At 46.9% G+C, this 10,000-nt stretch overlaps 1 protein-coding gene across 1 annotated transcript in view; it reads left to right on the plus strand.

The window, feature by feature from the left end:
• The window catches only part of stxbp5a (syntaxin binding protein 5a (tomosyn)), a 199,729-nt gene that overhangs the window by 144,706 nt on the left and 45,023 nt on the right, over positions 1-10,000 (plus strand). The window lies entirely within an intron of this gene.

A 10,000-nucleotide genomic window follows, 5' to 3' on the forward strand; every position in this document is an offset into this window, starting at 1 on the left:
AACCCATTCTGTATTATTGGCTACTAAGCCTAGCGACCCCGCTTGTGGCGTTCGCACGGAATAGTTCAGGTATTGATTTAACCATCAATATTCGGAGCTCTCCGAGAATAGTCACAGCGCGACCGTTTCGCTCATCAGTCCACAAATACACGCACTGCGCCTTTGTTGTAACGGGCTATAACAAAGCCCTAGGTTAGCAACGCAACGCTAACCATTTGTTTACACAGACACGCATAGCCACTAGAGTTCCATCTCTCTTTCCCTTCTCTCTCTATCTCTCTCCCTCTCTCTCGTTCTTTCACTCTCTCCCTGTCGAAATACTTGATTCTCAGAACCCTCCGAGCATTTCGGTACTCTTTTATACACTTTGAGTGCATAATCTGTAGTAAACTATTCTCTGAATAACCAACTCTGCTCGGAACGCTCTGCAAGTTAGCCATTAGCCAAGTTGGGCTTGCAGCTCCTACACAAGCACGCTGAAACCCCACTTCCTGTAGTTTTACAACTCGTAATGGCTGCGTAGACGGCAACGTCTCCCACTTGCTATTTCTTTTATTTTGTTTTCTTTCTCTCCCTCTTCTACTTGGACTTGTTATCGTTAATTCCAGAACCCTTTGATACATTCGCGCGTCCACTACGGGACTTGAAGCGCCTGAAACCACACGGTTTACTTGTTACATAGCTGCTAGCTATCCCTATTGTTCCCGGTTCTGATGCTAACGTTAACCTAGCCGAGAGGACGCCATTGTTGCCCAGCAACAGACACATACATAGTAATCAGTGCGAGTTCCTCCCACTGAGCACTACTCTCTCATCCCCCTTCATTTCTCTCTCTATTCCACAAGGAATTGTGTGCATTTATTACAGAAACCTAGACATTGTTGTGGACCCTTTGGGCCCTGCCTAATCGACATTAGGCCTTTGCTAAACAGCTACTTATCAGTAGCCTTTCCATTGTCCATGCTTTCTGTAGCTAATGCTAGCTTAGTCAACCACACACACACGTGGTAGCCTAGCAACCAGACCCCTGCTACACACACACACACTCGCACACACAGGCTGAAAGCCTGTTCCCCTTTTCTTTCTTTACCCCTCTTTTATTTTCTTTCTTGTTTTATATTATTGTGCCTTATTTTTGTTATTATTCCATTTAACCGACTTTGAATGTAATGCATTTTATTAGATTACCTAGTAGTTAATAAAAGTAAATCATTTGATTGCATTTTGTTGTCCTTGTTACTTTGTACACCCAACCAACCTATTATTAGAACTTTGCCTTCAGATCAACTTTTGTGCTTGTGTACCCCAGCTGATCACAGAGAATAGGCCTTACTGTTCACTGTGAACCGCTGAGTAACCCCAGTACAAAACTTATTATTAATTCTGTGTTTAGCAATTTATTGTTGAATATTGTGATTGATAATCCAAGGATTTTATGAGACGGTCCTTAAATTACATTTTAATTCATTTATTTATTAATATTAATTAATTCATAATTAATTAAATTCCCCAACGAGATTTTACCTTCAATTCCTGGTATAGCCGCATGAGGAGTAAATCCACACGCAGCTTCCCATACATTAACGTAACTTCAATTACATTACCGGTGCGACCCGTGTAAGAATTCCGATTCTTACGCGACTACCCCTACATTACTGGTGCGGTCCGTGTGAGGATTTCAACCCTCACGCGACTACCCCTACATTACTGACGCCCTCGTGTGAGGATAGTGGTTTAATGGTTGGTGTACAAATTGCAATGACTAGCAAACTGTATTAAATAACAGTTAAAAGGCCAATGTATAATCCAGAGTGAACTCTAACAGTGAGTAAACAACTAAAAGTGTGTCAAGCAAATTTCATAACTGAAACCTTGCTACAAAAAGTAAATTACAAATGCGCGCAAGTTAATTAATTAGCACAGTAAATTAAATTTGGTTACAGTTAATTAATGACAAGTGTTAATTCCTGTAGAACTGATTAATATTTGCATGTTAATTAGGAATAGAATTAGATTAAATTCTAATCTACCTCATTAAGATCCAGTATTAGTTACGCCTAAAGTGAATTGTCAAGACACTCGAATTAATTGATTTAAATTCAAGTTTGATTTCTAACCTAATTAATTGACAACTAGTATTGATTTCTCGTAACGCTCTGTGATACTCGAGGTCCAATGAATTACCGCGTTAGACAACATTCTGACTGAATTAGTTAATGTTAGTATTAACTTCCCATGGGAAACCAATTACTATTCGATTAATTAATTGTAGGGTCAGATAACGATCTTAGCGTAATTGATTAACAAACCCGTACGCTTAGCGACAAGATAATTAGTACTGCGCAGGGTAATTATTCAACAGTTAGATTAGCGAAATCTAATGAGTTAATTGTTTACCCCTCAATTAGTCTAAACCTGCAAAACAAGTGTTTAGTCGGCCACTAAGAATGGCACCCTCATACTCCCTAGGCACGGAGCTCAGTGACTCAGTCACGGGACTAGTCAACACTCCCTCTGCCGTTCAAGAGATGGTTAACACCCTTAGCGAAAGAGAATGCAAACAGGCCATTGCCATCACAATGGACAAAATGGCCGACCCTAGTAGAGTCACTAGTGTAGAAGGAAAGCTACAGCTACTCACTTTACTTCGCGCCCTGCGGGCGGAGCTGGAACACAAGCGGCATGTGTCCACCAGCGTTTATAGGTTTAGAGAACTCCCCACTGCCCAGGAGAACCTAACCTGCCAGGGTGTCGCTGACGAGCCCCACCCTCTGGAGCCTTGCAACGAGCCCACGTGGGCCTTGCCAATGCCTCCAGTTTCCCCTGAATTGTTAGAAGAGAAAACAGTTAGGGTAGACCCAGCCTCTGTTAGCAAGCTGGTAGCAGCTGCAAAAGTTGATCAGGGGGGCGCCAGAGAGCCACCCCCTCAGGAGCCTTGCGAGGAACCAGAGATGGTTCAAGCAACGCATCCAGACACTCCCCTAGTGCTAACTCATCTTCAGTCCGAGTCCAGCTTACCCACTGCAAGAGATTACCCTAGGGAGAGCCAGCCCGAGTTCTATGCAGCAGAGATAAAGCCATGCTATATCCTCTGGGACATCGAACCCCAAGTAAGGTTTGAAGGAAGGGACACTCTAAGTGCTCGCCAACCTCTGCCTTTCGACCCTCTCTTTGACCTCGCACCCATAGCATGGGGCGAGGGGGGAGACACCATAAGTGCTTCCATGGCCCTGTCCCCTAGCACTCCTGTGACTCCGTTTCACCCAGTCTTAAACTCACCAGGAGATGAGAAAGATTTGCTGACACCAGAGCCCAAAGAAGTCCTAGGCCATAGGCCAGCGCTTCCCCAAGATCAGTGCCATGGTCCACAGTGGGCTGCGCCCACACTGACCACAACTTTCCACCAACAGGAACGAATTCTTTGTGTTGAGCCCAACACAGACGCCCTTGCCCATACTGAGGTATGGCGGCCCCTAGAGGGCCTCGATCTTACTGCATCCTGCTCCCAGGCGAGCTGCAGCATCCCGGATCCAGCTTCACCGTCGAGAACCAGAGGACAGCTCCATTCTACGACTCAGCTATCTCCAACAGGCGTCTTCCTCAACCACAACTCGCTCGCCGAGCCTCCATCGTTCCCTTTGGGTGCAGTCGTACCCACCGGGTACCACTCTTCGCTAGCCAAGGAGGTCGCTAGCAATAGCACCTCCACTCTTAGCACCCAGCTAGCATTCTTGGCTAAGAAATTAGCCATTAGCCAGACTTCCTTCGACACCAGGTGTCATGGCTTTCCTCCTCCTGCCTTCATACAGAAGAATCTCCGTCTTCTGTCAGCTCAGCAACCGCCGACGACCGTCCGAGCCCTAGGCACTGACGCCGTGTCGCCAACCATCCGCAGGAGAGAGTTTCTCCACTCTTTAAGTGTCATTCCCGGACTCCCTGACCTCTCGGTCATCGGAGCAGACACTTTGGTCAGACTGAGAGCCCAGCTGACCCTGAACATCCAGGACACCGGTACCCGTACCGCTCCAGTCCAACACTCATTCCAGGTTGACTTTGAAGCAACTCGTTCCAGACGAACGCTTCCCCAGACTTGTCATGTTGCTAGCAACTTTGACATAGCCCTTCTAGCTAGCACAGCTAGCTTCCCTCTTCAGTTGGCTCTCCCCGAAGACCAACTAAGTCTTTGCTCCCAAGCATTCTTTCAACCTGTCAAGCCGTTCTTGGAGCCAGAGTTAGCAGTGTTCGCGAACACTCTACTCAAAGCGCACCACCATTCAGCTTACTTTCTGGCACCAGACCTGACGCGACATGACCCCACGGTCTCATGCCGTCAGCCACCAGACGTCCAGCTGAACCCAACGTTCCAGGACTTTGAGCTCACCCTTCCAGCCATCGGTGAACTCCCACCGTCGGACACCCACTTCGACTGTCCGGAACATTTCTTGGCCACTTTCCCTTCTCACATGGTTCACTCGGAACCCCAAGACACGCTTCAGGACGAACGCAGTGTCATGGCGGAATCCGACACACCAGAGCACGAGCTGGTGCGCGCTTTTGCCCTGCAAACGAGCAACCCGGTTCCTGCAACCCATGTGTTCGACTCAGCGTTAGGTGAACCACATCCAGGCTTCGAACAGGAAGTTCCTTTTCAGCTTGCAGAAGCTGACATCCTGAGTGTGGACGACACAGGACAACAGCCGCCCGAGCTGTTCTCCCACTTAACAGCAGTCTTATTCCCGGACTTGAACAACAGTCACCTCCCAGACTGCCATGCCACCCGGATCACGAGCGACCCGGATGCTTCACCATCGTTCTTGCGACAACGCAAAACCTTGTTAGGTGTCCACCGTCCGATCCCAGAAACGCTGAACACTCTGCTTGAGAAGCAGAGCAACGTGGAGTGTAATCCGACTTACGACTCCCTCTTGTGGCCCATCTTTAAACTCAACGATCATTGGTGCCTCACCACCGATCACTGGCGATTGAGCAATCAAGAGCCTTTATCGGGGTGGCCCATGGCTCATCTGAGCGAAGAGCTCATCCAAGCAAAGGACACCAGGTCCTTTGTCTCCGCCAAGGTACCAAGTAGCTTCCGGATCTTGCGGGTCGATTCCGCGGACCAGCACGAGCTGGCCCTTTCCGTCAGAGGCAACCAACTGACATCTAACCAACGCCCGTTTGGTTATTCCAACTTCCCCGCTGAATTCAACATCTCCTTACACAAAGCCGTGTGTAACGAAGAACATTCGGACAGGAAAAACGCCTTCCAAGTCGTCCAAGCCCCGTCCAACGAATCCCGGAGCTCTTTGAGAGTCTGCAACGACTCCAGACAGTTTTCTGAGGCCTACACTAGGAGCGTAGGACCGCTACGTCAACTTCCTTGGCAGGACCGAGCCTTCCAACTTAGTAGCCCTCAAGGACTTGCGTTCAAGGAGACAAAGCAGCCGCTTTACTCCGTTCCTTGTCTGGCATGCCCAGACACAAGCAAATTCCTTCTGTCGGAGACCAGATCTCCATTCGGATGTCCAGGAGAAGACGCCCCGTCCAGGGTGTCCGCTCTCAAACATCCTTCATCGGGCTTCCCGATGCTAAATCGCCACCGTCCACAACGCCAGGATCAGCAGAACACGGCGAGGGGGGAGCCCGAGCTCCGCCCCAGAGAGCAGGCCACTGCTCCTCAGTCTAGTGAACCTAGTTCAATCCCAACTGGTGTGACCAACCTCTCCAAGGGGGGTGGGCCTAGTCCACGCTCCATCACCTGGGGAAGGGGGGTGAGCATTCGAACACTAAGCCTGGCCCGGCCAGACTAAAACATAGGTCTTAAAAGCACAAGTACTCGGACAGACCCCCGGTAACCGAAACTCGCTTCAAAAGCCTCTCGTACTCTATTTTTAGACATAACTATGTAACTCTCGCTCACCGCTAACACGCGTTCTACGCTAGTTAATCACACCTTGCATGCCATAGACGTATTAGCCTCATGATAAACTTAGTGATGTATGTTTCTCTGTAATTAGACACCTAATGCACCCTCTCAACACGCTTAGTGGAATTAAAATACAGCGTATTTGATCCCTTGTAGCATGGTTGACAACATACTTTGGTCTAAGACCCACACTAACGTTTACTCATTGCAGAATCACCTGGCCTATAGTCTTGGCATAGCTGTTATCCTCAATTTGTCAATCTGAAACCTAGAAATAGGATTCCTTCTCAATTTACCAACATTGAGTGACAAATCTTTTCAGAATCAAGTCGGTCTTCTATGTAGGTTTCTGGCACAACGTACACGTACGTCTAGACTCCTCCTCCTATCATAGCCTATGACTATCCCTCACTCTACCTCTTTTCTTACTCCTGCACCTCTACTTCAAGCCCACTGGGTCAATCCCAGTTATTCCCTCTATTAGAGACGCGCCGTCTCTGCGGACTGTCGACAGTCCCTGTTCATGAGCGTGCACTCAGCTGTCCAAGGACAACCCACAGAAATTAGAGTAGCATGAATGGATAATCGTTAGCTAACCAACACACCACAGACCGAGATTCTGACACCATGTGACCACCATGACACAGTCACTACACTGCATTTCCATGGGACTTCCAGTTAGCGACTAGGTTATCACTGTTCACACTCATCTCATTCAGTCACATACTGATACTGCACTTCACAATCATATACTGATACTACACGTCACAGTTACACAATGATACTACACCTGACACTACACTGCAAAATTGGACCACCCGGTCTGCGCGCCTGAGAGCCTCGACCGCACCAGAGTCCAACTCTACTGGAGACTGTGTCTCCATTAACCTTCCTAAGGGTAGGCTTGCTAACACGCTAACTAACCCTTTCCTTTCCTCTCCTTTTTCATTGATTTTTCTTTGATTTTGGTTTGCTGTGTAAAATGTCATATGTAGTTAGTTAGGTAGCTTTATTCACAGTCATCATGCCCAGATGCCTTCGTAGCATTGCCCAGATGCCACTGTGAACTTTATGAACTGTGAACTGTATGAACTTTGAATTGCATGGACTGTTTCTCAAAGACTTTTCCAGAAGGACCTTTCGGATTACCCTTTCGGACTACCTCACTTTGGATCACTCCTATGGACTGCGACTCGTGGCAGAAACACACTACAGACCCACAGGAGGGCCATTCCATTCACCACCAGTGCGTCGGGGGGATATGTAGGTACAATTCCTGCCACTTCTCTACGCAGAGAAACTCATGACAAAGTTATGAGAATCATGTGACTCAAACTGATGATGATTGAGACGAAGGTCATCAATAATCATTAGTAAAAGAGTTACTTCCCCTCTGACCACCAAATGGCTGGCCCAGGGTCCCTGCCATGTTGTTCTCTGGCCACCTCCTTTCGGAGGCGCCGTGACCAAAGCCCCACCCACAATCACCTGGTCAACACTTAAGGGTCTCCCAAGGGCCTTTGTTCCTCACTCTAGTTTTGACCGCTGGACGGACGAGACGCATAGAGCAACTTGCGCAATTTTGGACAAAGTATTGTTTGATATTTGGCCGAATAACAAACATAGACTGCTTAGTTCATCTTAAAACACCTTTGCAAAGAATTCCTCACTTCAAGTCTTAGATCTTGCCTGGACATATCTGTAAGACTTTCATCCGGACACTGTGGGCTAAGGCGAGCTCACTGCGAGAAACTATCCACGCACGCCTCCGTGGAACAAACTTCTTGCATTTGGGATTCAACCGAAGAATCTCGAAGCCGCAACAACAAAGACTTTTGCAGCCCCAAACTCTCGAGGACGAGAGAAACGTGGACTGCAATCCCCATTTCCAGACGGACGTACCGCGCCTTTGGAAACTGGATCCTCCTCTTCATCTCACACAGTAGGCACTGGGCATAGCTTATGTACTGAGATAGATGTGTTTTGAACTATGACTTGAGTTATTTTTCATGTGCACATGTTTATTTGCATTTCTCCTGCTTCTCTGTCTATCCTTCCTCTTAGCTTAGGTTCCCCTCTGCTAACCCATTCTGTATTATTGGCTACTAAGCCTAGCGACCCCGCTTGTGGCGTTCGCACGGAATAGTTCAGGTATTGATTTAACCATCAATATTCGGAGCTCTCCGAGAATAGTCACAGCGCGACCGTTTCGCTCATCAGTCCACAAATACACGCACTGCGCCTTTGTTGTAACGGGCTATAACAAAGCCCTAGGTTAGCAACGCAACGCTAACCATTTGTTTACACAGACACGCATAGCCACTAGAGTTCCATCTCTCTTTCCCTTCTCTCTCTATCTCTCTCCCTCTCTCTCGTTCTTTCACTCTCTCCCTGTCGAAATACTTGATTCTCAGAACCCTCCGAGCATTTCGGTACTCTTTTATACACTTTGAGTGCATAATCTGTAGTAAACTATTCTCTGAATAACCAACTCTGCTCGGAACGCTCTGCAAGTTAGCCATTAGCCAAGTTGGGCTTGCAGCTCCTACACAAGCACGCTGAAACCCCACTTCCTGTAGTTTTACAACTCGTAATGGCTGCGTAGACGGCAACGTCTCCCACTTGTTATTTCTTTTATTTCGTTTTCTTTCTCTCCCTGTTCTACTTGGACTTGTTATCGTTAATTCCAGAACCCTTTGATACATTCGCGCGTCCACTACGGGACTTGAAGCGCCTGAAACCACACGGTTTACTTGTTACATAGCTGCTAGCTATCCCTATTGTTCCCGGTTCTGATGCTAACGTTAACCTAGCCGAGAGGACGCCATTGTTGCCCAGCAACAGACACATACATAGTAATCAGTGCGAGTTCCTCCCACTGAGCACTACTCTCTCATCCCCCTTCATTTCTCTCTCTATTCCACAAGGAATTGTGTGCATTTATTACAGAAACCTAGACATTGTTGTGGACCCTTTGGGCCCTGCCTAATCGACATTAGGCCTTTGCTAAACAGCTACTTATCAGTAGCCTTTCCATTGTCCATGCTTTCTGTAGCTAATGCTAGCTTAGTCAACCACACACACACGTGGTAGCCTAGCAACCAGACCCCTGCTACACACACACACACTCGCACACACAGGCTGAAAGCCTGTTCCCCTTTTCTTTCTTTACCCCTCTTTTATTTTCTTTCTTGTTTTATATTATTGTGCCTTATTTTTGTTATTATTCCATTTAACCGACTTTGAATGTAATGCATTTTATTAGATTACCTAGTAGTTAATAAAAGTAAATCATTTGATTGCATTTTGTTGTCCTTGTTACTTTGTACACCCAACCAACCTATTATTAGAACTTTGCCTTCAGATCAACTTTTGTGCTTGTGTACCCCAGCTGATCACAGAGAATAGGCCTTACTGTTCACTGTGAACCGCTGAGTAACCCCAGTACAAAACTTATTATTAATTCTGTGTTTAGCAATTTATTGTTGAATATTGTGATTGATAATCCAAGGATTTTATGAGACGGTCCTTAAATTACATTTTAATTCATTTATTTATTAATATTAATTAATTCATAATTAATTAAATTCCCCAACGAGATTTTACCTTCAATTCCTGGTATAGCCGCATGAGGAGTAAATCCACACGCAGCTTCCCATACATTAACGTAACTTCAATTACATTACCGGTGCGACCCGTGTAAGAATTCCGATTCTTACGCGACTACCCCTACATTACGTGGTGCGGTCCGTGTGAGGATTTCAATTCTCACGCGACTACCCCTACAATAGACACACACACAATTACACAAACACACGCACGCACGTATGCACGCATGGAGGCATGGACGCACGCACACGCACACGCACACGCACACGCACACACACACACACACACACACACACACACACACACACACACACACACACACACACACACACACACACACAGAAACAAACAGACACACCAAAGTAACAAGCATGCTTGTATACATGTATTCCAGCAAGGCCACTTCCATTTCACTTTCAGGCTTGCGTTCCTGAATATTTTACGATGGAGTATCCTTGTAGCCTG

The sequence above is a fragment of the Engraulis encrasicolus genome, chromosome 18 (genome assembly GCF_034702125.1).
Source record: "Engraulis encrasicolus isolate BLACKSEA-1 chromosome 18, IST_EnEncr_1.0, whole genome shotgun sequence".
Taxonomy (NCBI): domain Eukaryota; kingdom Metazoa; phylum Chordata; class Actinopteri; order Clupeiformes; family Engraulidae; genus Engraulis; species Engraulis encrasicolus.